Source organism: Lissotriton helveticus, chromosome 3_1 (assembly GCF_964261635.1).
Source record: "Lissotriton helveticus chromosome 3_1, aLisHel1.1, whole genome shotgun sequence".
In the NCBI taxonomy this organism is placed as follows: Eukaryota; Metazoa; Chordata; class Amphibia; order Caudata; family Salamandridae; genus Lissotriton; species Lissotriton helveticus.
In genome coordinates this window covers 783,682,369-783,708,331 of record NC_136061.1, presented here as the reverse complement: position 1 = coordinate 783,708,331, position 25,963 = coordinate 783,682,369, and the positions used below count along the sequence as shown (strand labels likewise).

The window sequence follows — 25,963 nt, the reverse complement described above, 5'->3', positions numbered from 1 at the left end:
AAAAAACAAGCACTCACCTGGGCTTCCTCGCATGGAATGACCAAAACAAACACAGAAGGAAAAAAAACGAAGCTCCGCCCACCGCCGCGATGACGACATCGCAGAGGCGGAGAGGGAAAAAATCGCGGGAACGCCCCCGAATCTGGTCCGGCCTTGACGGACAGATCCGGCTCCCAATGGCTAGCCTCCATTTATGGAGCTAGCCAATGGGAGGTGGGGGACGTTCCAATAGTCTATATGGTAAACAAAAGATTTCACCTGCGCGAACTGCTTGCGCAGATCGCCAGGTCGAAACCTAAAAAAGCATTAGCGACTTGCCACAGGGCCCTAATAAGAGGATAAAGTATGCTTGCCCACATGCTTAGAGAAAAATAGAGAACTTTTCTGATGAAGTCAGATTTACCATGCGACAATGAAGATGTGTGCAAAGCGTTAGATAAAAATGCACAATAATTTTTTGCGTTGTGGCCAACCATCCCCAAAACTTTACATACAAAGCACACTCCTTCACTCAGTCCAAGTCTACAAACTAGAACATAAAATAAGGGAAAAATCATCACACATTCTTATTTGGCGATTATGCGTTCGTATGGGACAGAGAATCATGCTTGGCAGCTTATGTTACAAATTCACAGCACCTGAAATTAAAGGGGAATTAACGAGGTGGACACTTACTCGTGGCTCAATTGTGTTCTCATGAAAGTCACTCATGTAGGCTGTATTTGAAATTAAAGTACCTCAAACATTTGGAGTTGTGAAAAGAGCCACATCTACAGTAACAAGCAATGGCATTGTATGTATTTAACGAGGACCAGAACTGTACATCAATTAAGTTCTACGGCTGTATAGGTCATTGCTGGGATAGCAAATGATCTCCTGCTCTAGTGAGTGTGCATCCCTGCCTCAAATTCACAAGAGCAAGCTGTAGTGTTTTGATTCGACCTCAGCACATATGAAGATCATACATTAAAGCTGAGGTTTTTCCACACTATAGAGAGACACAGACAACAGGGATCTGTGGTCTCAGGGACTCGGCAAGTGTATTCTCCTTTTGGTAAGAGTGACTAAAGTCACTTCACCGCATTGTAGACTATGGACTGATTGTACTATTTGACTGGCCTTTTACCCATTGCCTACTGGCACTTGCCATGTGGGAAATCAATGTATGTACTTAACCTGTGTGTGTACAGGATGAATGCGGAGAGAATAAGACATAGGTGGTTGTGGCCAAACAGGGTCCAATCTTATATTAGATATACATATGTGGTACCCAAGATGGAGGAGATCTGGAGAGAGAGCAGGAGACAACAGATATTACAGGCTATCTCCCAGAACATTCCAGGTCTTCCTAGTAGCAGGTCAGACATTTGGATGTTGAGGAAGGAGAAGCTAGTTAATTTTCCCGAGTCCCTTCCCAGCCCATAGTTATCTAGGAGACCCCCTCCCCAACCCAATCCCTTTGTAATGTTTCCACCCCACAAGAGACATGCGTCACCTGCCTTCCTGCACTTTTTTTGCGTTGATCGAACTGCCTTCCTGGACTTGAGAGAGACTATAGCTGGATCAGTCTGAAGAAATTACAAGAGGGTTACTGGCGGGAGGTGCTACTAAAGCAAGAACCATAATCTTGGTCGGTGTGAGACACAAGCAACCCCCAAATTAACCTGTGCTTAATCCTATAGCAGCTTGGCAATGATCAGTCAGGCTTAACTTGGAGTCAACGTGTAAGGTATTTATGCAGCTCTTCAAATAGCAATAAAGTCGAGACATTTGCACAAGAAGAATCCCACACTAAATTAGAAAGACCAAATTGTAATAAATAATTTAAGGCCAAAACAACAAAAATCCAGTCAGTAGAATTGGAGATGTATTTTTGAATATTTAAGTGAAAAAAGCACCAAAAAGCACAAGCATAAAACGCCAACTGTAGTTATCTGGTCGCGCCAGACTGGGAAAAAATTACAAGTTCAGGCTGAAAGCAAAGGAGAGCAAGCCTGCTAGAGGGACCCAGTTAGGCCCGTTCAATACAGTTTTTGACATTGTTAAAGGGAAATAGGAAAGAAATAAAAGTGGTAACGAAACTGTGGGGGTAGAGGAATAACTGGAAAAGATTTAGAAAAGTACTTGTCTCTCTCGCTTATGAATTTTGTTTACAGATGTGTATTGAACAGTGTGTACATCTTCCCCCACTAACACTTTGAAGTGATAAAAGATCATGTGGTAAAAACAATTTGCTAGAATCGTTACTTGACAAAATAATATTAATCCTGTTGGCGATATTTGGGAAGTTTTATTTTACTAACAGATAGTCCGTATTCACTCATTTACCTTTTCGGTGCTCATGAAAGCTCTCGGCCATCATGAGTCACAGTAGGCGTGTGCTCATGAGGGCCCGGAAGCAGTCAGAACGTTGCCGCTCCGCCCACGAGCTGTTAATTCCCCGCCTGTGCGGAACAATTAATCAGTGGCGGAGTTCTGACAGCTCCCGGCCGTCACGAGCACACGCCCACCATGATTTATGCCAGCCGGGAGCAGGCATGAGTACCACAGCACCAAGCCCCCCCCCCCACACTGCAGCAGATTTCGCACCGCAGCGAAGGGGTTAAGTCACATAGTATGAGCATCTGCTGATCCGTCTCCAAGAAGAAGCCAACACAGTACTTTTTTTGTTTAACCAAGCACCAAATGCAATACCCCGTTACCATTTCTAAACACTGTAAATATGTGATGTTACGCAAACCAAATTAGGGTCAATAAATGTCCCAATCTTCTAAAGGTAGCCTAAAACTTGACAAAATTCAACATCATGGCATCTAGAACACTGCATTTATCAATTGCAAGAATTAATCATCGCCACCTTGCTTATTAGATGCCATAATCTGCAGTTCATTAGTCCTATGATTGTGCAATGGAATCCTTTTGGATGAGGGGGGAATGGCAGCGGGGTTCGAATGTCACACTTATGAATGGCATGACTAGCTAAAGTTGCGCACATAGCTATACAGGGGTTTCAAGTTGGTGCAGAAATGGCTCCCTAAGTGGGGCCTGTGAACTTATGCTACATTGGCCCCTGTACACTACCCAATGCATTTGGGCACAGAGATCAATAATCGAAGTCCACATTTCTTACAAGGCATATTGTGCAGTGAGATGGACTGGAGGAAATCTTGAATGCATAGTGTGATCACATAAAAGTACAGAACTGGAAAGTGTGTCCATAATGACCAGCTAGACGGTTGTCACCCTAAGAAGGATGTGCTTCAGTCTCCAGTGCCACGGGCGAGTGGAAACACACACTGTGCTGGTGGAGAAGTAGAAGAAGTACAAGTGTCCATAGAAGAGAAGTAGAGGGGATGCACTCTCCACTCTCTATGCACTCTGCACTCCCTATGCACTCTCCACTCCCTATGCACTCTCCACTCCCTATGCACTCTCCACTCCCTATGCACTCTCCACTCCCTATGCACTCTCCACTCCCTATGCACTCTCCACTCCCTATGCACTCTCCACTCCCTATGCACTCTCCACTCTCCACTCCCTATGCACTCTCCACTCTGCACTCCCTATGCACTCTCCACTCTGCACTCCCTATGCACTCTCCACTCTGCACTCCCTATGCACTCTCCACTCTGCACTCCCTATGCACTCTCCACTCTGCACTCCCTATGCACTCTGCACTCCCTATGCACTCTCCCCTCTGCACTCCCTATGCACTCTCCACTCCCTATGCACTCTCCCCTCTGCACTCCCTATGCACTCTCCACTCCCTATGCACTCTCCACTCCCTATGCACTCTCCACTCCCTATGCACTCTCCACTCTCCACTCCCTATGCACTCTGCACTCTCCACTCTCCACTCCCTATGCACTCTGCACTCTCCACTCTCCACTCCCTATGCACTCTGCACTCTCCACTCTGCACTCCCTATGCACTCTGCACTCCCTATGCACTCTCCACTCTGCACTCCCTATGCACTCTGCACTCCCTATGCACTCTGCACTCCCTATGCACTCCCTATGCACTCCCTATGCACTCCCTATGCACTCCCTATGCACTCCCTATGCACTCTCCACTCTGCACTCCCTATGCACTCTCCACTCTGCACTCCCTATGCACTCTCCACTCCCTATGCACTCTCCACTCCCTATGCACTCTCCACTCTGCACTCCCTATGCACTCTCCACTCCCTATGCACTCTCCACTCTCCACTCCCTATGCACTCTCCACTCTCCACTCCCTATGCACTCTCCACTCTGCACTCCCTATGCACTCTCCACTCTGCACTCCCTATGCACTCTCCACTCCCTATGCACTCTCCACTCCCTATGCACTCTCCACTCCCTATGCACTCTCCACTCCCTATGCACTCTCCACTCCCCACTCTCCACTCCCCACTCTGCAGTCCCTATGCACTCTGCAGTCCCTATGCACTCTGCAGTCCCTATGCACTCTGCAGTCCCTATGCACTCTGCAGTCCCTATGCACTCTGCAGTCCCTATGCACTCCCTATGCACTCTCCACTCTGCACTCCCTATGCACTCTCCACTCTGCACTCCCTATGCACTCTCCACTCCCTATGCACTCTCCACTCTCCACTCCCTATGCACTCTCCACTCTGCACTCCCTATGCACTCTCCACTCTGCACTCCCTATGCACTCTCCACTCTGCACTCCCTATGCACTCTCCACTCCCTATGCACTCTCCACTCTCCACTCCCTATGCACTCTCCACTCCCTATGCACTCTCCACTCTCCACTCCCTATGCACTCTCCACTCCCTATGCACTCTCCACTCTCCACTCCCTATGCACTCTCCACTCCCTATGCACTCTCCACTCTCCACTCCCTATGCACTCTCCACTCTGCACTCCCTATGCACTCTCCACTCTGCACTCCCTATGCACTCTCCACTCCCTATGCACTCTCCACTCTGCACTCCCTATGCACTCTGCACTCCCTATGCACTCTCCACTCTGCACTCCCTATGCACTCTCCACTCTGCACTCCCTATGCACTCTGCACTCCCTATGCACTCTCCACTCTCCACTCCCTATGCACTCTGCACTCCCTATGCACTCTCCACTCCCTATGCACTCTCCACTCTCCACTCCCTATGCACTCTCCACTCCCTATGCACTCTCCACTCCCTATGCACTCTCCACTCCCTATGCACTCTCCACTCTGCACTCCCTATGCACTCTCCACTCTGCACTCCCTATGCACTCTGCACTCCCTATGCACTCTCCACTCTGCACTCCCTATGCACTCTGCACTCTCCACTCCCTATGCACTCTCCACTCCCTATGCACTCTCCACTCCCTATGCACTCTCCACTCCCTATGCACTCTCCACTCCCTATGCACTCTCCACTCCCTATGCACTCTCCACTCCCTATGCACTCTCCACTCCCTATGCACTCTCCACTCCCTATGCACTCTCCACTCCCTATGCACTCTCCACTCCCTATGCACTCTCCACTCCCTATGCACTCTCCACTCCCTATGCACTCTCCACTCCCTATGCACTCTCCACTCCCTATGCACTCTCCACTCCCTATGCACTCTCCACTCCCTATGCACTCTCCACTCTCCACTCCCTATGCACTCTCCACTCTCCACTCCCTATGCACTCTCCACTCTCCACTCCCTATGCACTCTCCACTCTCCACTCCCTATGCACTCTCCACTCTGCACTCCCTATGCACTCTCCACTCCCTATGCACTCTCCACTCTGCACTCCCTATGCACTCTCCACTCTGCACTCCCTATGCACTCTCCACTCCCTATGCACTCTCCACTCCCTATGCACTCTCCACTCCCTATGCACTCTCCACTCCCTATGCACTCTCCACTCCCTATGCACTCTCCACTCCCTATGCACTCTCCACTCCCTATGCACTCTCCACTCCCTATGCACTCTCCACTCCCTATGCACTCTCCACTCCCTATGCACTCTCCACTCCCTATGCACTCTCCACTCCCTATGCACTCTGCACTCTCTACTCTCCACTCTGCACTCCCTATGCACTCTCCACTCTGCACTCCCTATGCACTCTGCACTCCCTATGCACTCTCCACTCTGCACTCCCTATGCACTCTGCACTCCCTATGCACTCTGCACTCCCTATACTCTCCACTCTGCACTCCCTATGCACTCTCCACTCTGCACTCCCTATGCACTCTCCACTCTGCACTCCCTATGCACTCTCCACTCCCTATGCACTCTCCACTCTGCACTCCCTATGCACTCTCCACTCCCTATGCACTCTCCACTCCCTATGCACTCTCCACTCCCCACTCTGCAGTCCCTATGCACTCTGCAGTCCCTATGCACTCTGCAGTCCCTATGCACTCTGCAGTCCCTATGCACTCTGCAGTCCCTATGCACTCTGCAGTCCCTGTGCACTCTGCAGTCCCTATGCACTCTGCAGTCCCTATGCACTCTGCAGTCCCTATGCACTCTGCAGTCCCTATGCACTCTGCAGTCCCTATGCACTCTGCAGTCCCTATGCACTCTGCAGTCCCTATGCACTCTGCAGTCCCTATGCACTCTGCAGTCCCTATGCACTCTGCACTCTCCACTCCCTATGCACTCTCCACTCCCTATGCACTCTCCACTCCCTATGCACTCTCCACTCCCTATGCACTCTCCACTCCCTATGCACTCTCCACTCCCTATGCACTCTCCACTCCCTATGCACTCTCCACTCTCCACTCCCTATGCACTCTCCACTCTGCACTCCCTATGCACTCTCCACTCTGCACTCCCTATGCACTCTCCACTCTGCACTCCCTATGCACTCTCCACTCTGCACTCCCTATGCACTCTCCACTCTGCACTCCCTATGCACTCTCCACTCTGCACTCCCTATGCACTCTGCACTCCCTATGCACTCTGCACTCCCTATGCACTCTCCACTCTGCACTCCCTATGCACTCTCCACTCCCTATGCACTCTCCACTCCCTATGCACTCTCCACTCCCTATGCACTCTGCACTCCGCACTCTGCAGTCCCTATGCACTCTGCAGTCCCTATGCACTCTGCAGTCCCTATGCACTCTGCAGTCCCTATGCACTCTCCACTCTCCACTCCCTATGCACTCTCCACTCCCTATGCACTCTCAACTCTCCACTCCCTATGCACTCTCAACTCTCCACTCCCTATGCACTCTGCACTCTCTACTCTCCACTCCCTATGCACTCTGCACTCTCTACTCTCCACTCCCTATGCACTCTGCACTCTCTACTCTCCACTCCCTATGCACTCTGCACTCTCTACTCTCCACTCCCTATGCACTCTGCACTCTCTACTCTCCACTCCCTATGCACTCTGCACTCTCCACTCTCCACTCCCTATGCACTCTGCACTCTCCACTCTGCACTCCCTATGCACTCTGCACTCCCTATGCACTCTCCACTCTGCACTCCCTATGCACTCTGCACTCCCTATGCACTCTGCACTCCCTATGCACTCTGCACTCCCTATGCACTCTGCACTCCCTATGCACTCCCTATGCACTCCCTATGCACTCTCCACTCTGCACTCCCTATGCACTCTCCACTCTGCACTCCCTATGCACTCTCCACTCCCTATGCACTCTCCACTCTCCACTCCCTATGCACTCTCCACTCTCCACTCCCTATGCACTCTCCACTCTGCACTCCCTATGCACTCTCCACTCCCTATGCACTCTCCACTCCCTATGCACTCTCCACTCCCTATGCACTCTCCACTCCCTATGCACTCTCCACTCTCCACTCCCTATGCACTCTCCACTCTCCACTCCCTATGCACTCTCCACTCTCCACTCCCTATGCACTCTCCACTCTCCACTCCCTATGCACTCTCCACTCTGCACTCCCTATGCACTCTCCACTCCCTATGCACTCTCCACTCCCTATGCACTCTCCACTCCCTATGCACTCTCCACTCCCTATGCACTCTCCACTCCCTATGCACTCTCCACTCCCTATGCACTCTCCACTCCCTATGCACTCTCCACTCCCCACTCTCCACTCCCCACTCTCCACTCCCCACTCTCCACTCCCCACTCTCCACTCCCCACTCTGCACTCCCCACTCTGCACTCCCTATGCACTCTGCACTCCCTATGCACTCTGCACTCCCTATGCACTCTGCACTCCCTATGCACTCTGCACTCCTTATGCACTCTGCACTCCCTATGCACTCTGCACTCCCTATGCACTCCCTATGCACTCTCCACTCTGCACTCCCTATGCACTCTCCACTCCCTATGCACTCTCCACTCCCTATGCACTCTCCACTCCCTATGCACTCTCCACTCCCTATGCACTCTCCACTCTGCACTCCCTATGCACTCTCCACTCCCTATGCACTCTCCACTCCCTATGCACTCTCCACTCCCCACTCTGCACTCCCTATGCACTCTGCAGTCCCTATGCACTCTGCACTCTCCACTCCCTATGCACTCTCCACTCCCTATGCACTCTCCACTCTCCACTCCCTATGCACTCTCCACTCTCCACTCCCTATGCACTCTCCACTCTGCACTCCCTATGCACTCTCCACTCTGCACTCCCTATGCACTCTCCACTCCCTATGCACTCTCCACTCTGCACTCCCTATGCACTCTCCACTCTGCACTCCCTATGCACTCTGCACTCCCTATGCACTCTCCACTCTGCACTCCCTATGCACTCTCCACTCCCTATGCACTCTCCACTCTCCACTCCCTATGCACTCTGCACTCCCTATGCACTCTCCACTCTGCACTCCCTATGCACTCTCCACTCTCCACTCCCTATGCACTCTCCACTCCCTATGCACTCTCCACTCCCTATGCACTCTCCACTCCCTATGCACTCTCCACTCCCTATGCACTCTCCACTCTCCACTCCCTATGCACTCTCCACTCTCCACTCCCTACTCTCCACTCCCTATGCACTCTCCACTCTCCACTCCCTATGCACTCTCCACTCTCCACTCCCTATGCACTCTCCACTCCCTATGCACTCTCCACTCTGCACTCCCTATGCACTCTGCACTCCCTATGCACTCTCCACTCTGCACTCCCTATGCACTCTGCACTCCCTATGCACTCTGCACTCCCTATGCACTCCCTATGCACTCTGCACTCCCTATGCACTCTCCACTCTCCACTCCCTATGCACTCTCCACTCCCTATGCACTCTCCACTCCCTATGCACTCTCCACTCCCTATGCACTCTCCACTCCCTATGCACTCTCCACTCCCTATGCACTCTCCACTCCCTATGCACTCTCCACTCCCTATGCACTCTCCACTCCCTATGCACTCTCCACTCCCTATGCACTCTCCACTCTCTATGCACTCTCCACTCTCTATGCACTCTCCACTCTCTATGCACTCTCCACTCTCTATGCACTCTCCACTCCCTATGCACTCTCCACTCCCTATGCACTCTCCACTCCCTATGCACTCTCCACTCCCTATGCACTCTCCACTCCCTATGCACTCTCCACTCCCTATGCACTCTCCACTCCCTATGCACTCTCCACTCCCTATGCACTCTCCACTCCCTATGCACTCTCCACTCCCTATGCACTCTGCACTCTCTACTCTCCACTCTCCACTCCCTATGCACTCTGCACTCTCTACTCTCCACTCTGCACTCCCTATGCACTCTGCACTCCCTATGCACTCTCCACTCTGCACTCCCTATGCACTCTGCACTCCCTATGCACTCTGCACTCCCTATACTCTCCACTCTGCACTCCCTATGCACTCTCCACTCTGCACTCCCTATGCACTCTCCACTCTGCACTCCCTATGCACTCTCCACTCCCTATGCACTCTCCACTCCCCATGCACTCTCCACTCCCCATGCACTCTCCACTCCCCATGCACTCTCCACTCCCTATGCACTCTCCACTCCCCATGCACTCTCCACTCCCCATGCACTCTCCACTCCCTATGCACTCTCCACTCTCCACTCCCTATGCACTCTCCACTCTCCACGCACTCTCCACTCCCTATGCTCTATGCACTCTCCACTCCCTATGCACTCTCCACTCCCTATGCACTCTCCACTCTCCACTCCCTATGCACTCTGAACTCTCCACTCTGCACTCCCTATGCACTCTCCACTCCATATGCACTCTCCACTCCCTATGCACTCTCCACTCCCTATGCACTCTCCACTCCCTATGCACTCTCCACTCCCTATGCACTCTCCACTCCCTATGCACTCTGCAGTCCCTATGCACTCTGCAGTCCCTATGCACTCTGCAGTCCCTATGCACTCTGCAGTCCCTATGCACTCTGCAGTCCCTATGCACTCTGCAGTCCCTATGCACTCTGCAGTCCCTATGCACTCTGCAGTCCCTATGCACTCTGCAGTCCCTATGCACTCTGCAGTCCCTATGCACTCTGCAGTCCCTATGCACTCTGCAGTCCCTATGCACTCTGCAGTCCCTATGCACTCTGCAGTCCCTATGCACTCTGCAGTCCCTATGCACTCTGCAGTCCCTATGCACTCTGCAGTCCCTATGCACTCTGCAGTCCCTATGCACTCTCCACTCCCTATGCACTCTCCACTCCCTATGCACTCTCCACTCTCCACTCCCTATGCACTCTCCACTCTCCACTCCCTATGCACTCTCCACTCTCCACTCCCTATGCACTCTCCACTCTCCACTCCCTATGCACTCTCCACTCTCCACTCCCTATGCACTCTCCACTCTCCACGCACTCTCCACTCCCTATGCTCTATGCACTCTCCACTCCCTATGCACTCTCCACTCCCTATGCACTCTCCACTCTCCACTCCCTATGCACTCTGCACTCTCCACTCTGCACTCCCTATGCACTCTCCACTCCCTATGCACTCTCCACTCCCTATGCACTCTCCACTCCCTATGCACTCTCCACTCCCTATGCACTCTCCACTCTCCACTCCCTATGCACTCTCCACTCCCTATGCACTCTCCACTCCCTATGCACTCTCCACTCCCTATGCACTCTCCACTCCCCACTCTGCACTCCCTATGCACTCTGCAGTCCCTATGCACTCTGCACTCTCCACTCTCTATGCACTCTCCACTCCCTATGCACTCTCCACTCCCTATGCACTCTCCACTCTCCATGCACTCTCCACTCTCCACTCTCTATGCACTCTCCACTCCCTATGCACTCTCCACTCCCTATGCACTCTCCACTCCCTATGCACTCTCCACTCTCCATGCACTCTCCACTCTCCACTCTCTATGCACTCTCCACTCCCTATGCACTCTCTACTCTCCACTCCCTATGCACTCTGCACTCTCTACTCTGCACTCTCCACTCTGCACTCTCTACTCTGCACTCTCCACTCTGCACTCCCTATGCACTCTGCACTCCCTATGCACTCTCCACTCTGCACTCCATATGCACTCTCCACTCCCTATGCACTCTCCACTCCCTATGCACTCTCCACTCCCTATGCACTCTCCACTCCCTATGCACTCTCCACTCCCTATGCACTCTCCACTCCCTATGCACTCTCTATGCACTCTCCACTCCCTATGCACTCCCCACTCTCCACTCCCTATGCACTCTCTACTCTCCACTCCCTATGCACTCTGCACTCTCCTCTCCCTATGCACTCTGCACTCTCCACTCCCTATGCACTCTCCACTCCCTATGCACTCTCCACTCCCTATGCACTCTCCACTCTGCACTCCCTATGCACTCTGCACTCCCTATGCACTCTGCACTCCCTATGCACTCCCTATGCACTCTCCACTCTGCACTCCCTACGCACTCTCCACTCTGCACTCCCTATGCACTCTCCACTCCCTATGCACTCTCCACTCCCTATGCACTCTCCACTCTCCACTCCCTATGCACTCTCCACTCCCTATGCACTCTCCACTCCCCACTCTGCACTCCCTATGCACTCTGCAGTCCCTATGCACTCTGCACTCTCCACTCTCTATGCACTCTCCACTCCCTATGCACTCTCCACTCCCTATGCACTCTCCACTCCCTATGCACTCTCCACTCTCCATGCACTCTCCACTCTCCACTCTCTATGCACTCTCCACTCCCTATGCACTCTCCACTCCCTATGCACTCTCCACTCCCTATGCACTCTCCACTCTCCATGCACTCTCCACTCTCCACTCCCTATGCACTCTCTACTCTCCACTCCCTATGCACTCTCCACTCCCTATGCACTCTCTACTCTCCACTCCCTATGCACTCTGCACTCTCTACTCTGCACTCTCCACTCTGCACTCTCTACTCTGCACTCTCCACTCTGCACTCCCTATGCACTCTGCACTCCCTATGCACTCTCCACTCTGCACTCCCTATGCACTCTGCACTCCCTATGCACTCCCTATGCACTCTCCACTCTGCACTCTCCACTCTGCACTCCCTATGCACTCTCCACTCCCCACTCTGCAGTCCCTATGCACTCTGCAGTCCCTATGCACTCTGCAGTCCCTATGCACTCTGCAGTCCCTATGCACTCTCCACTCTGCACTCCCTATGCACTCTCCACTCTCCACTCCCTATGCACTCTCCACTCTCCACTCCCTATGCACTCTCCACTCTCCACTCCCTATGCACTCTCCACTCTGCACTCCCTATGCACTCTCCACTCTGCACTCCCTATGCACTCTCCACTCTCCACTCCCTATGCACTCTCCACTCTCCACTCTCCACTCCCTATGCACTCTCCACTCTGCACTCCCTATGCACTCTCCACTCTGCACTCCCTATGCACTCTCCACTCTCCACTCCCTATGCACTCTCCACTCCCCACTCCCTATGCACTCTCCACTCCCCACTCTCCACTCCCTATGCACTCTCCACTCCCCACTCTCCACTCCCTATGCACTCTCCACTCCCCACTCTCCACTCCCTATGCACTCTCCACTCCCCACTCTCCACTCCCTATGCACTCTCCACTCCCCACTCTCCACTCCCTATGCACTCTCCACTCCCCACTCTGCAGTCCCTATGCACTCTGCAGTCCCTATGCACTCTGCAGTCCCTATGCACTCTGCAGTCCCTATGCACTCTGCAGTCCCTATGCACTCTGCAGTCCCTATGCACTCTGCAGTCCCTATGCACTCTGCAGTCCCTATGCACTCTGCAGTCCCTATGCACTCTGCAGTCCCTATGCACTCTGCAGTCCCTATGCACTCTCCACTCCCTATGCACTCTCCACTCTCCACTCCCTATGCACTCTCCACTCTCCACTCCCTATGCACTCTCCACTCTCCACTCCCTATGCACTCTCCACTCTCCACTCCCTATGCACTCTCCACTCTCCACTCCCTATGCACTCTCCACTCTCCACTCCCTATGCACTCTCCACTCTCCACTCCCTATGCACTCTCCACTCCCTATGCACTCTCCACTCCCTATGCACTCTCCACTCCCTATGCACTCTCCACTCCCTATGCACTCTCCACTCCCTATGCACTCTCCACTCCCTATGCACTCTCCACTCCCTATGCACTCTCCACTCCCTATGCACTCTCCACTCCCTATGCACTCTCCACTCCCTATGCACTCTCCACTCCCTATGCACTCTCCACTCCCTATGCACTCTCCACTCTGCACTCTCTATGCACTCTCCACTCCCTATGCACTCTCCACTCCCTATGCTCTATGCACTCTCCACTCTCTATGCACTCTCCACTCTCTATGCACTCTCCATTCCCTATGCACTCTCCACTGCCTATGCACTCTCCACTCCCTATGCACTCTCCACTCCCTATGCACTCTCCACTCCCTATGCACTCTCCACTCCCTATGCACTCTCCACTCCCTATGCACTCTCCACTCCCTATGCACTCTCCACTCCCTATGCACTCTCCACTCTCCACTCCCTATGCACTCTCCACTCCCTATGCACTCTCCACTCCCTATGCACTCTCCACTCTCCACTCCCTATGCACTCTCCACTCTCCACTCCCTATGCACTCTCCACTCTCCACTCCTTATGCACTCTCCACTCTGCACTCTCTATGCACTCTCCACTCTCTATGCACTCTCCACTCTCTATGCACTCTCCACTCTCTATGCACTCTCCACTCTCTATGCACTCTCCACTCTCTATGCACTCTCCACTCTCTATGCACTCTCCACTCTCTATGCACTCTCCACTCCCTATGCACTCTCCACTCCCTATGCACTCTCCACTCCCTATGCACTCTCCACTCCCTATGCACTCTCCACTCCCTATGCACTCTCCACTCCCTATGCACTCTCCACTCCCTATGCACTCTCCACTCCCTATGCACTCTCCACTCCCTATGCACTCTCCACTCTCCACTCCCTATGCACTCTCCACTCTGCACTCCCTATGCACTCTCCACTCTGCACTCCCTATGCACTCTCCACTCTCCACTCCCTATGCACTCTCCACTCTCCACTCCCTATGCACTCTCCACTCTCCACTCCCTATGCACTCTCCACTCTGCACTCTCTATGCACTCTCCACTCTCTATGCACTCTCCACTCTCTATGCACTCTCCACTCCCTATGCACTCTCCACTCCCTATGCACTCTCCACTCCCTATGCACTCTCCACTCCCTATGCACTCTCCACTCCCTATGCACTCTCCACTCCCTATGCACTCCCCATGCACTCTCCACTCCCCATGCACTCTCCACTCCCCATGCACTCTCCACTCCCCATGCACTCTCCACTCCCCATGCACTCTCCACTCCCTATGCACTCTCCACTCCCTATGCACTCTCCACTCCCTATGCACTCTCCACTTCCTATGCACTCTGCACTTCCTGTGCACTCTGCACTCCCTGTGCACTCTGCACTTCCTGTGCACTCTCCACTCCCTGTGCACTCTCCACTCCCTGTGCACTCTCCACTCCCTGTGCACTCTCCACTCCCTATGCACTCTCCACTCCCTATGCACTCTCCACTCCCTATGCACTCTCCACTCCCTATGCACTCTCCACTCCCTATGCACTCTCCACTCCCTATGCACTCTCCACTCCCTATGCACTCTCCACTCCCTATGCACTCTCCACTCCCTATGCACTCTCCACTCTGCACTCCCTATGCACTCTCCACTCCCTATGCACTCTCCACTCCCTATGCACTCTCCACTCCCTATGCACTCTCCACTCCCTATGCACTCTCCACTCCCTATGCACTCTCCACTCCCTATGCACTCTCCACTCCCTATGCACTCTCCACTCTCCACTCCCTATGCACTCTCCACTCTCCACTCCCTATGCACTCTCCACTCTGCACTTCCTATGCACTCTCCACTCTGCACTCCCTATGCACTCTCCACTCCCTGTGCACTCTCCACTCCCTGTGCACTCTCCACTCCCTGTGCACTCTCCACTCCCTGTGCACTCTCCACTCCCTGTGCACTCTCCACTCCCTGTGCACTCTCCATTCCCTATGCACTCTCCATTCCCTATGCACTCTCCATTCCCTATGCACTCTCCACTCCCTATGCACTCCCCATGCACTCTGCACTCCCCATGCACTCTGCACTCCCCATGCACTCTGCACTCCCCATGCACTCTGCACTCCCCATGCACTCTCCACTCCCCATGCACTCTCCACTCTGCACTCTCTATGATGCTCTTCAGCGCTTTGCAGTGCGGTTAGGATATGAAGCGCTATATACATTCAACTGTAATGCATTACGAAAAATGCCAAACCATGAAAAAACTCCCTGTTGCAAATCTTATGAGCAGTTTTACAAGTGTCTCACGAGGGGCACGAGATGCTTAGCCCATACGAGTCTATTTAGGCCGTTTGGGAACTGAACACCCGCAGTTTTAAGGACATTATTAAAACGGACTGTAAAGTCGAACTGAAAGAATGAAAAGTTATGCATGCTGCAACAAAGGGGATCAGCCGAGCAATTTCACATCAGACAAACCACTGCGTAGTCCTCACTACAAATAAATGGGCAAAAATTAGTTTTAGCGCCCATGCACTTGATGAACAGCCAGATCGTGGCCTGTGTCTTCATCATGTATTTTTAACTAACGTACACTGAATTCACGTGCTCCACCACTAAAAAACAAGCACTCACCTGGGCTTCCTCGCATGGAATGACCAAAACAAACACAGAAGGAAAAAAAACGAAGCTCCGCCCACCGCCGCGATGACGACATCGCAGAGGCGGAGAGGGAAAAAATCGCGGGAACGCCCCCGAATCTGGTCCGGCCTTGACGGACAGATCCGGCTCCCAATGGCTAGCCTCCATTTATGGAGCTAGCCAATGGGAGGTGGGGGACGTTCCAATAGTCTATATGGTAAACAAAAGATTTCACCTGCGCGAACTGCTTGCGCAGATCGCCAGGTCGAAACCTAAAAAAGCATTAGCGACTTGCCACAGGGCCCTAATAAGAGGATAAAGTATGCTTGCCCACATGCTTAGAGAAAAATAGAGAACTTTTCTGATGAAGTCAGATTTACCATGCGACAATGAAGATGTGTGCAAAGCGTTAGATAAAAATGCACAATAATTTTTTGCGTTGTGGCCAACCATCCCCAAAACTTTACATACAAAGCACACTCCTTCACTCAGTCCAAGTCTACAAACTAGAACATAAAATAAGGGAAAAATCATCACACATTCTTATTTGGCGATTATGCGTTCGTATGGGACAGAGAATCATGCTTGGCAGCTTATGTTACAAATTCACAGCACCTGAAATTAAAGGGGAATTAACGAGGTGGACACTTACTCGTGGCTCAATTGTGTTCTCATGAAAGTCACTCATGTAGGCTGTATTTGAAATTAAAGTACCTCAAACATTTGGAGTTGTGAAAAGAGCCACATCTACAGTAACAAGCAATGGCATTGTATGTATTTAACGAGGACCAGAACTGTACATCAATTAAGTTCTACGGCTGTATAGGTCATTGCTGGGATAGCAAATGATCTCCTGCTCTAGTGAGTGTGCATCCCTGCCTCAAATTCACAAGAGCAAGCTGTAGTGTTTTGATTCGACCTCAGCACATATGAAGATCATACATTAAAGCTGAGGTTTTTCCACACTATAGAGAGACACAGACAACAGGGATCTGTGGTCTCAGGGACTCGGCAAGTGTATTCTCCTTTTGGTAAGAGTGACTAAAGTCACTTCACCGCATTGTAGACTATGGACTGATTGTACTATTTGACTGGCCTTTTACCCATTGCCTACTGGCACTTGCCATGTGGGAAATCAATGTATGTACTTAACCTGTGTGTGTACAGGATGAATGCGGAGAGAATAAGACATAGGTGGTTGTGGCCAAACAGGGTCCAATCTTATATTAGATATACATATGTGGTACCCAAGATGGAGGAGATCTGGAGAGAGAGCAGGAGACAACAGATATTACAGGCTATCTCCCAGAACATTCCAGGTCTTCCTAGTAGCAGGTCAGACATTTGGATGTTGAGGAAGGAGAAGCTAGTTAATTTTCCCGAGTCCCTTCCCAGCCCATAGTTATCTAGGAGACCCCCTCCCCAACCCAATCCCTTTGTAATGTTTCCACCCCACAAGAGACATGCGTCACCTGCCTTCCTGCACTTTTTTTGCGTTGATCGAACTGCCTTCCTGGACTTGAGAGAGACTATAGCTGGATCAGTCTGAAGAAATTACAAGAGGGTTACTGGCGGGAGGTGCTACTAAAGCAAGAACCATAATCTTGGTCGGTGTGAGACACAAGCAACCCCCAAATTAACCTGTGCTTAATCCTATAGCAGCTTGGCAATGATCAGTCAGGCTTAACTTGGAGTCAACGTGTAAGGTATTTATGCAGCTCTTCAAATAGCAATAAAGTCGAGACATTTGCACAAGAAGAATCCCACACTAAATTAGAAAGACCAAATTGTAATAAATAATTTAAGGCCAAAACAACAAAAATCCAGTCAGTAGAATTGGAGATGTATTTTTGAATATTTAAGTGAAAAAAGCACCAAAAAGCACAAGCATAAAACGCCAACTGTAGTTATCTGGTCGCGCCAGACTGGGAAAAAATTACAAGTTCAGGCTGAAAGCAAAGGAGAGCAAGCCTGCTAGAGGGACCCAGTTAGGCCCGTTCAATACAGTTTTTGACATTGTTAAAGGGAAATAGGAAAGAAATAAAAGTGCTAACGAAACTGTGGGGGTAGAGGAATAACTGGAAAAGATTTAGAAAAGTACTTGTCTCTCTCGCTTATGAATTTTGTTTACAGATGTGTATTGAACAGTGTGTACATCTTCCCCCACTAACACTTTGAAGTGATAAAAGATCATGTGGTAAAAACAATTTGCTAGAATCGTTACTTGACAAAATAATATTAATCCTGTTGGCGATATTTGGGAAGTTTTATTTTACTAACAGATAGTCCGTATTCACTCATTTACCTTTTCGGTGCTCATGAAAGCTCTCGGCCATCATGAGTCACAGTAGGCGTGTGCTCATGAGGGCCCGGAAGCAGTCAGAACGTTGCCGCTCCGCCCACGAGCTGTTAATTCCCCGCCTGTGCGGAACAATTAATCAGTGGCGGAGTTCTGACAGCTCCCGGCCGTCACGAGCACACGCCCACCATGATTTATGCCAGCCGGGAGCAGGCATGAGTACCACAGCACCAAGCCCCCCCCCCCACACTGCAGCAGATTTCGCACCGCAGCGAAGGGGTTAAGTCACATAGTATGAGCATCTGCTGATCCGTCTCCAAGAAGAAGCCAACACAGTACTTTTTTTGTTTAACCAAGCACCAAATGCAATACCCCGTTACCATTTCTAAACACTGTAAATATGTGATGTTACGCAAACCAAATTAGGGTCAATAAATGTCCCAATCTTCTAAAGGTAGCCTAAAACTTGACAAAATTCAACATCATGGCATCTAGAACACTGCATTTATCAATTGCAAGAATTAATCATCGCCACCTTGCTTATTAGATGCCATAATCTGCAGTTCATTAGTCCTATGATTGTGCAATGGAATCCTTTTGGATGAGGGGGGAATGGCAGCGGGGTTCGAATGTCACACTTATGAATGGCATGACTAGCTAAAGTTGCGCACATAGCTATACAGGGGTTTCAAGTTGGTGCAGAAATGGCTCCCTAAGTGGGGCCTGTGAACTTATGCTACATTGGCCCCTGTACACTACCCAATGCATTTGGGCACAGAGATCAATAATCGAAGTCCACATTTCTTACAAGGCATATTGTGCAGTGAGATGGACTGGAGGAAATCTTGATCTTTCCCATCATGTGTTTTCAGCATGAAATTATTCCAGCATATACTTCCATTTAATTAATAACGTCAACTCGCACCTATACTATGCACAATGTTATCAATTATGTGATTTCAGATCTCATAAGGAATGTGATCAATGCAGTCTTTGAATATGTCACAAGTGATGTAATATGTGAGGATATAAGGAATGAACAGGAGGGGAAAAGTTAGTTACTTATGATAACTTGAACTGGTAAATCAAATTTTTTTTTGTTTAAAGTTTAAAAAACATTCCGTGTCCCTGATCATTTTCACATAACTATAACATTATGTTAACCTTTGGGTTTTTTCATGGGCACCATATTTTTTGTTTTTGTTTTTAACTTAAAGTAAAAATATAAAGGGTGTCATAAGTAAGGTAGACCTACTGGCTTTGTCAAGGAATCAGAACACCAAAATATAATAAGAAGACCTACTGGCTATATCAAGGGTTCAGCACATCAACATATAAAAAGCTGAGTTATTGGCTTGGTCAATAAACCAATACAATTAATCATTAACTATGTAATGCAATGTATTTCCATCTACATGCATTGTAATGGATTATAATAGTCACCGTCACAAGTATTTTACACAACGCATGATTCTTCTTAAAACCCATAAACATGTGTTGGGTCTTTCTTCAACATTATTCAAGCCAAACGAAGCAGGCGTAGGACTAAGCACAAAAAGCTAGTTTAGCTAAAGAGCATATTGTGCCAACTCGGAGTGCTTTAAAATATATATATATATATATATATATATATATATATATATATATATATATATATATATTAAGCCCTCCTGGCATCAAGAATTAAATGAAGAGAAGAAGATTTTCTGCAACTTTTTTTTTAAGTGTTCCTAGGTGGGGTGCTGTGGTCCCAGTAGCCCCCCCAACATGGTGGTGTCCCAAACTCATCTATGGGCACAACAAGCATTACAAAATAAATTACAAAATTAAAATAAGAGCGCTTGCAGAACATTATGGAGCCCTCCCTAGCTGGAGCAGTAAATGTGAAATGAGGAGCTACTTCACTCATTTCATACTCTAGCTATATTTTTTATTTGTAGGGAGGGGCACTCGGCATCCCTCCCTGAGCCATTTTAAACAGCTCAGGGACACCACTCTCTGGAATCTGATCTACTTGTTTTTTAGCTCTTTTAATTGTTTTTTTAGCTTTTTATATCTTAGGCCCTGGGGTTATGTAATGATTTGAAGAGGGGAGCAACACGCACCCCTACACTTAATATCACGATACAGCTCTATGGGATGGGGTCCCTGTGGCAATCTAAAAACTCATGGAGTGAGCTGCATGCCCCCTCCCCTAAAATACAAATGTGGCTATCCTCCTGGCCGACCCAAGGGGAATTAATATTGCAGAGGGTGGGAACACAACTTTGTTTCCAGCTTTGACATTGATCCACTGTACCGACCAAAAAAAATATATAGATGTTTTTGGCCCACCGGACAGAGGGTGTCAGGGTATAACTACACTGTCCTTTTAGATCTTTTATTTTTCTAATCTTTTACAGGGCAGGGACTGAGTCCCCGAATCCTAAACTGCCTGCTGCAAAATCTTTGTTGATGTTGCGGCAGCCAATCAGATCAGATCATTTGATCTGTTGAGTCTGCGGATGCTCCACAGCGTGAAATATGCATACATGTTAAACATTAGTTTCGCAAAAACTATTGAACAGATTCCCACTATAAAACTTTTTTTAAAGTACAATTTCTGGATCAACGTCTAGCTTTCTGCAAAATCTGATGTAATTCCGATCAGCCATTTTTGCTACATTATTTCTCAATTTCCCTAGGAACATTGCATGAGGAAACTGTGTCCTCCCCCGACCCAAGCTCCTGCTTGACAGATGATCCTGAAACTGTTCATCATGAAGCGGAGGTGAATTACTTTTTGGGAAAACGTTATGAAGAGTCGTCAAACAGCGCCGAAGTTATTAGCATAACTGTTACCCCAGATATAGAGGCATTATCAAATATTGGCATCCTTCTACCAACAGGTTTACAGTAGACTGATAAAATAGTTTCATTAATAAATGTGCCCTTAATCTTAGAGTTAATTACAAGTTAATTACAATATCTTACTTATATCTTATAATATCATATATATTCATTTCAGGTGATATAGTGAGGTTATCGATGGGGTCATATAACATGTGATGAGTGATGTAATAAATGAGGAAATTTACAGTGAATGGGAGGAAGTTATGAGTTACATTTGCTCATCAAAAAAAAAAAAATCCTTCAAGATCCCTTACAAATCAAACGATGGTGGGGTACTTTATATATTTAACATATAGTTAATGTTTGATCTATGAATACTTCACTATCTTTGAAGTGGAGGCCAGAATTGGTTAAGAAGATATGCTTAAAAACACCACACAACTCGAACTCTGCCGCTAACACTTGCAATCAGACAATGAGAATTCCTACGAATCTTACACTTTGTAGTTTTATTGTAAACATACATTACCAGAAGCTTAACACTAAAGGTTTCATTTGAAATGGTTTTTACTTGTAACCCTAACTCCCCTATTGATTAACAGACCAGCTCTGCCCACATAGTGGAACATGTAACGTTTCAAAAGAGAAATTTTGCCTAGGTTTGAAGACAGAATCTGAGGTTATGAGGCCATGTCGGGAAAGTGGTCCTTATACTAATTAATAACAGGGTATTCCATAGAGCCTAGCTAATCTCATGATAGAGACCAGGTTTAGAAAACAAAAGCAAAAATCAAGTATATAGTTATATTAGATGACGTATGCAAATGAAGTGGCACTACATGGATATTTTATTCAATGTATAAAATGAAGCTAAATTATACTATGATTTTAGACATGCTATAAGAAATTAAAATTTAAAAAAATCCACAATATGCAGCTAGCCCTTCGAAGGGTGTCCTAACTTTACCAGTTTCAATATGAGATGTTTGTCTCCAACTATCAGAAGCAGACCCAAGACATCAAGCTGGTGAGTTCTCTGTCCAACGTATGAGTGGATACAGATGTTAACTAACCAAAAGGTTAATAGAGTACAAGTATTTAAAGAAAGGGAAACCATACCATGTCACCTTAAATGCTGTAATACATATTCATAAGATACAAATTGAGACTTTTCACAATTAGAGACAAGTCCAAGCCTCTGTTACCAAAAAAACTAAAATTATGCAAAAATATATATATTCAAATGCAAACATTGCAAATTAGTTCCATCACAACTAACACTCAAACGATGGTGCCAATTGCTTACTGGACAGATATTCTAAGGGGTAAATATATTGGGACTCTTTTTACTACCCGTAACGTTATTCATCATCAAAAAAACACTCCAATTGGCCTTACATAACATAAGGCATGATCTCAGACTCTCCAATTTGTGCGAAGATTATAGTAAATGTAACCAACAGCGAACCCTCTGTCCATCAATACTCAAGCTCTAGGCCTCATTCCGGACGTGGGGGGGGGGGGCAGGGTCATTGCCCCTCAGCCATGTGAAATGGACTTTAAAGTTACAGCTGTAGAAATGTAAAAAGCAAGTCAAGTATATAAACAATGAAGCAAGGTTAGAAATGTCCACGTGTTTTAAAAATGTTTAAACAATGAAAATTTAACTAAATCAAGCTTTGCAAGAGAAGGCTTGGTTACCAGGTCTTACATGTTCTCAAGATTAAACAGACTAGAGTCACAGCAAGTTGAAATGTGCCTCATTTTCAGTTCATTTTTATCTTCTTAAAATGCAAATAACGTAAAATATTAATGCAAAACTTCAAAACAAAATATTTTTAATGCTTTGAACATTTTTTTTTAAATACAATTTGGAGCATGGTTGGTACAGTAAACTTAATTCACTATTTATACAAAAATGCCGAGTTTCTTGGACACACTATACATTTGAAGTTCTGGTCTGACTATACATGTGGACATATATTGAGACAAAATGGAAAATGTGACACTGCACTATAAAATACAGCTGTTCTTTCGGATTAAAAAGAGAAAAACTAGGTCACTGAATTTTGATATGTTAAAAAAGCTAAATTCAAGTCATAAGAACATTGGAGTGGGTAGCATTTCAGTAACAGGCTGCTAACTTAAGCACATCTAACGTTCACATGCCTGTGACAGCTCAATATGACAAATAAATCAACTTTTTGGTGCCAAAGAAAAAAAAATTAACAACTAAAATAAATAAAACACAGAAAGCGTCGAAACACGTTGATAAATGGTACTACACCACTCTCTCCCCGCTCGTAATCAAGTATAGGATGTAAAATGCAGGCTCCTATTCTATAAAAGTAAATAAATATTACGCCAAACCCTTACTCAATGCGAACAAATCTACGAAAAAAAGTTCAGTCCCGTTTCAAAAACAAATGTCTTTGAGCACAATTAAATGTTTATTCAACGACTTGGTGTTTACAGGTAGAACAGGCCTCACTGCGGATGCTACTGACCCAAGTTGTGGTGAATTTGGCCAGGCAACCGTGTATCTTAAACTGCTTCTTTCGAAAACCACGTTCACTGCGTTAAACAATTCGTGTCAGCGTGAACGCTTCAAAATATAGCTGACAAACCATACGGCATGAACCTTAACCGGCTAATTACGAATGCCAAACAGGTCGGATTATTCCTGTGCGAATTTAGGATACGACCAAATGATTTCGAATGCGTAACTAATGCCTGCATAGAAGTTGTAGTTAAAGCTAATAAGACGCAGAGCTGATAGTGCTGTTCGAATGCAACATGTATTGTGCCAATTTACTTTTCCTATAAAAAGAAAATGCGAATATACTAAGTGTATACATGGATTAAGAGTAAATCTGAGACCGTACTTAAATCACAAAAAATAAACTACAGTCTGCACATTAATTCGCGGAAGCACATTGAAGTGAAATACTGCACGGTGGCCAGCAGTCAAACATTTGCAGGAATACGGCTGCTTGGTACGTTATCATTAGCAAGTAAACACCTCGCCTCCAAAGGTCCCCTTAAAAGGGTACTGTGATGCAGCCTAGTCACATGTGTACCCACTGAAGTGAACATCTGCTGCCTCTGCATAAATACTTATTGACATTACTTCCGCTTCTACAGCCACCTATCTCAGCATAGAATTCAACTAGTCACGCACAGAGTACCTCCTTGCACGGGTCAGTCTTGGTAGGATGCTCTAAAAAAAAAAAAAAAAGTCAAGCATAATACACATGTGCACAAGAAAAGGTGAGCTTGGGTGAAAAAATAAAGTTAAAACTGGTCCACTTGTACTCGTAATCTAATCAAAAAGCTGAGTTGGGAGGATAGTATGTTTCTTAGTGAACGTAAATAAAAAAAAGGAAATACAAAACATTGGTTACGCAATAACAACGTAAAGCATTCCCGTGCCACGAGTATGTGCAATTAATACCAAAACACCAAAGGCAAACTGCCATTGACAGTTATGAAAATATTTAACTTCGAATGCATCACTCCAAGAAGAACCCGTATCGGTGGTATTCCTCCGTCCGAGTGTTAAACAAAGCCGTATTACGGTTGGGAGTGTTCGATGACCAGAAGCAAACTGATTAGCTCCCTGACACGTACCCTTCCCTACTTGTAGGCTACAAGTCCCTTTCCAGCTATGCACTTTACGTTTCCAAAAATAATAATTTCAAGTGACTACCATTAACAAGTTGATGAGAAAGTAAAACATGCAAAGGCTGCACCCTCCCCCCCCCCCCTCAGAAATGTGCACCTCGTGTGCGCAGTGTGCCTGTTTACTGTCATCACAGGCCTTGGCGCGGATACATTTTAAATAACTAATCCAATAAGATACCCAAAGCAAAGGAAGAAGACACGGATTGTATGTGATTTATGGCAGCCGAAGAATGGGCAGCAGGTGTATCACACGCAGATCGTTTCTTTCCGAGGCTAATGGTTCATTAGAGGTTACTTAGCGGTGTTTTCCGCAGAGGGGAATGGAGCCCTTCTACACCCATGCTGAAACGTTATACATTATAAATGCTCTGGCTACTTGAGTGAATACTATTCCCAGCGGACACGATACGGGAAAATACCTCTGGAGTAGTTCAATTCATACACAAATCAAGCACATTTCTAAAGGTAGACGAGAGAGAAAATGTTGTCTTATTCTGTTCTACGGCGTGGCCAGAAATGTCAGTATAGCAAACAACCGCCGTAAACTCTACTACCATGTAAGCAATCCGTAAAAATGCAATAGACATGCAAGTCAGGGTACTTATACATGAAGTGGTGGTGAATGGATGATAAAGTATTAGCACCCGGAAAAGGCTTTATTTCCCCTTCTGTTGTGTTTTTTCTAGCACCTCCATTTGACCTCCAGTTAATGGGGCGTCTGTACGAATGTTTTACCTATGATTTAGTCAGTCCCTGTTCTCAGAACACTATGTGAGTTATGGGTGTGCTCATCTGTTTTTCGCTTTAACAGTTCTTCCCCTCTGGGGTTTGGAATCCAACTATCTTCTGCGGTCGGTATTCTAGTGGGCTTCGGTTATGGCCTAGTAGCGTTTTATTTTTAGTTCCTCCCCCCTCCCACTGATGTGGATCATGTCTCTCTCCACAACACGGTTTGGCGCTGCATGATGCCTACTATTTCTCCAACATCTGACCAGTGCCACCGAGGATGGATAGATAACGTTGACAGAACATGCCTTGACCCCCACCCGCTCCCCCAACTCAGCACCTCTGTGCTGGGAGTAGAGTTTTGGTCCTGCCTCTGCA

General features: G+C 47.9%; 1 protein-coding gene across 3 annotated transcripts in view; it reads right to left on the bottom strand.

The window, feature by feature from the left end:
- PDE3B (phosphodiesterase 3B) overlaps positions 1 to 25,963 on the bottom strand; it is a 1,530,363-nt gene that overhangs the window by 1,502,877 nt on the left and 1,523 nt on the right. The window lies entirely within an intron of this gene.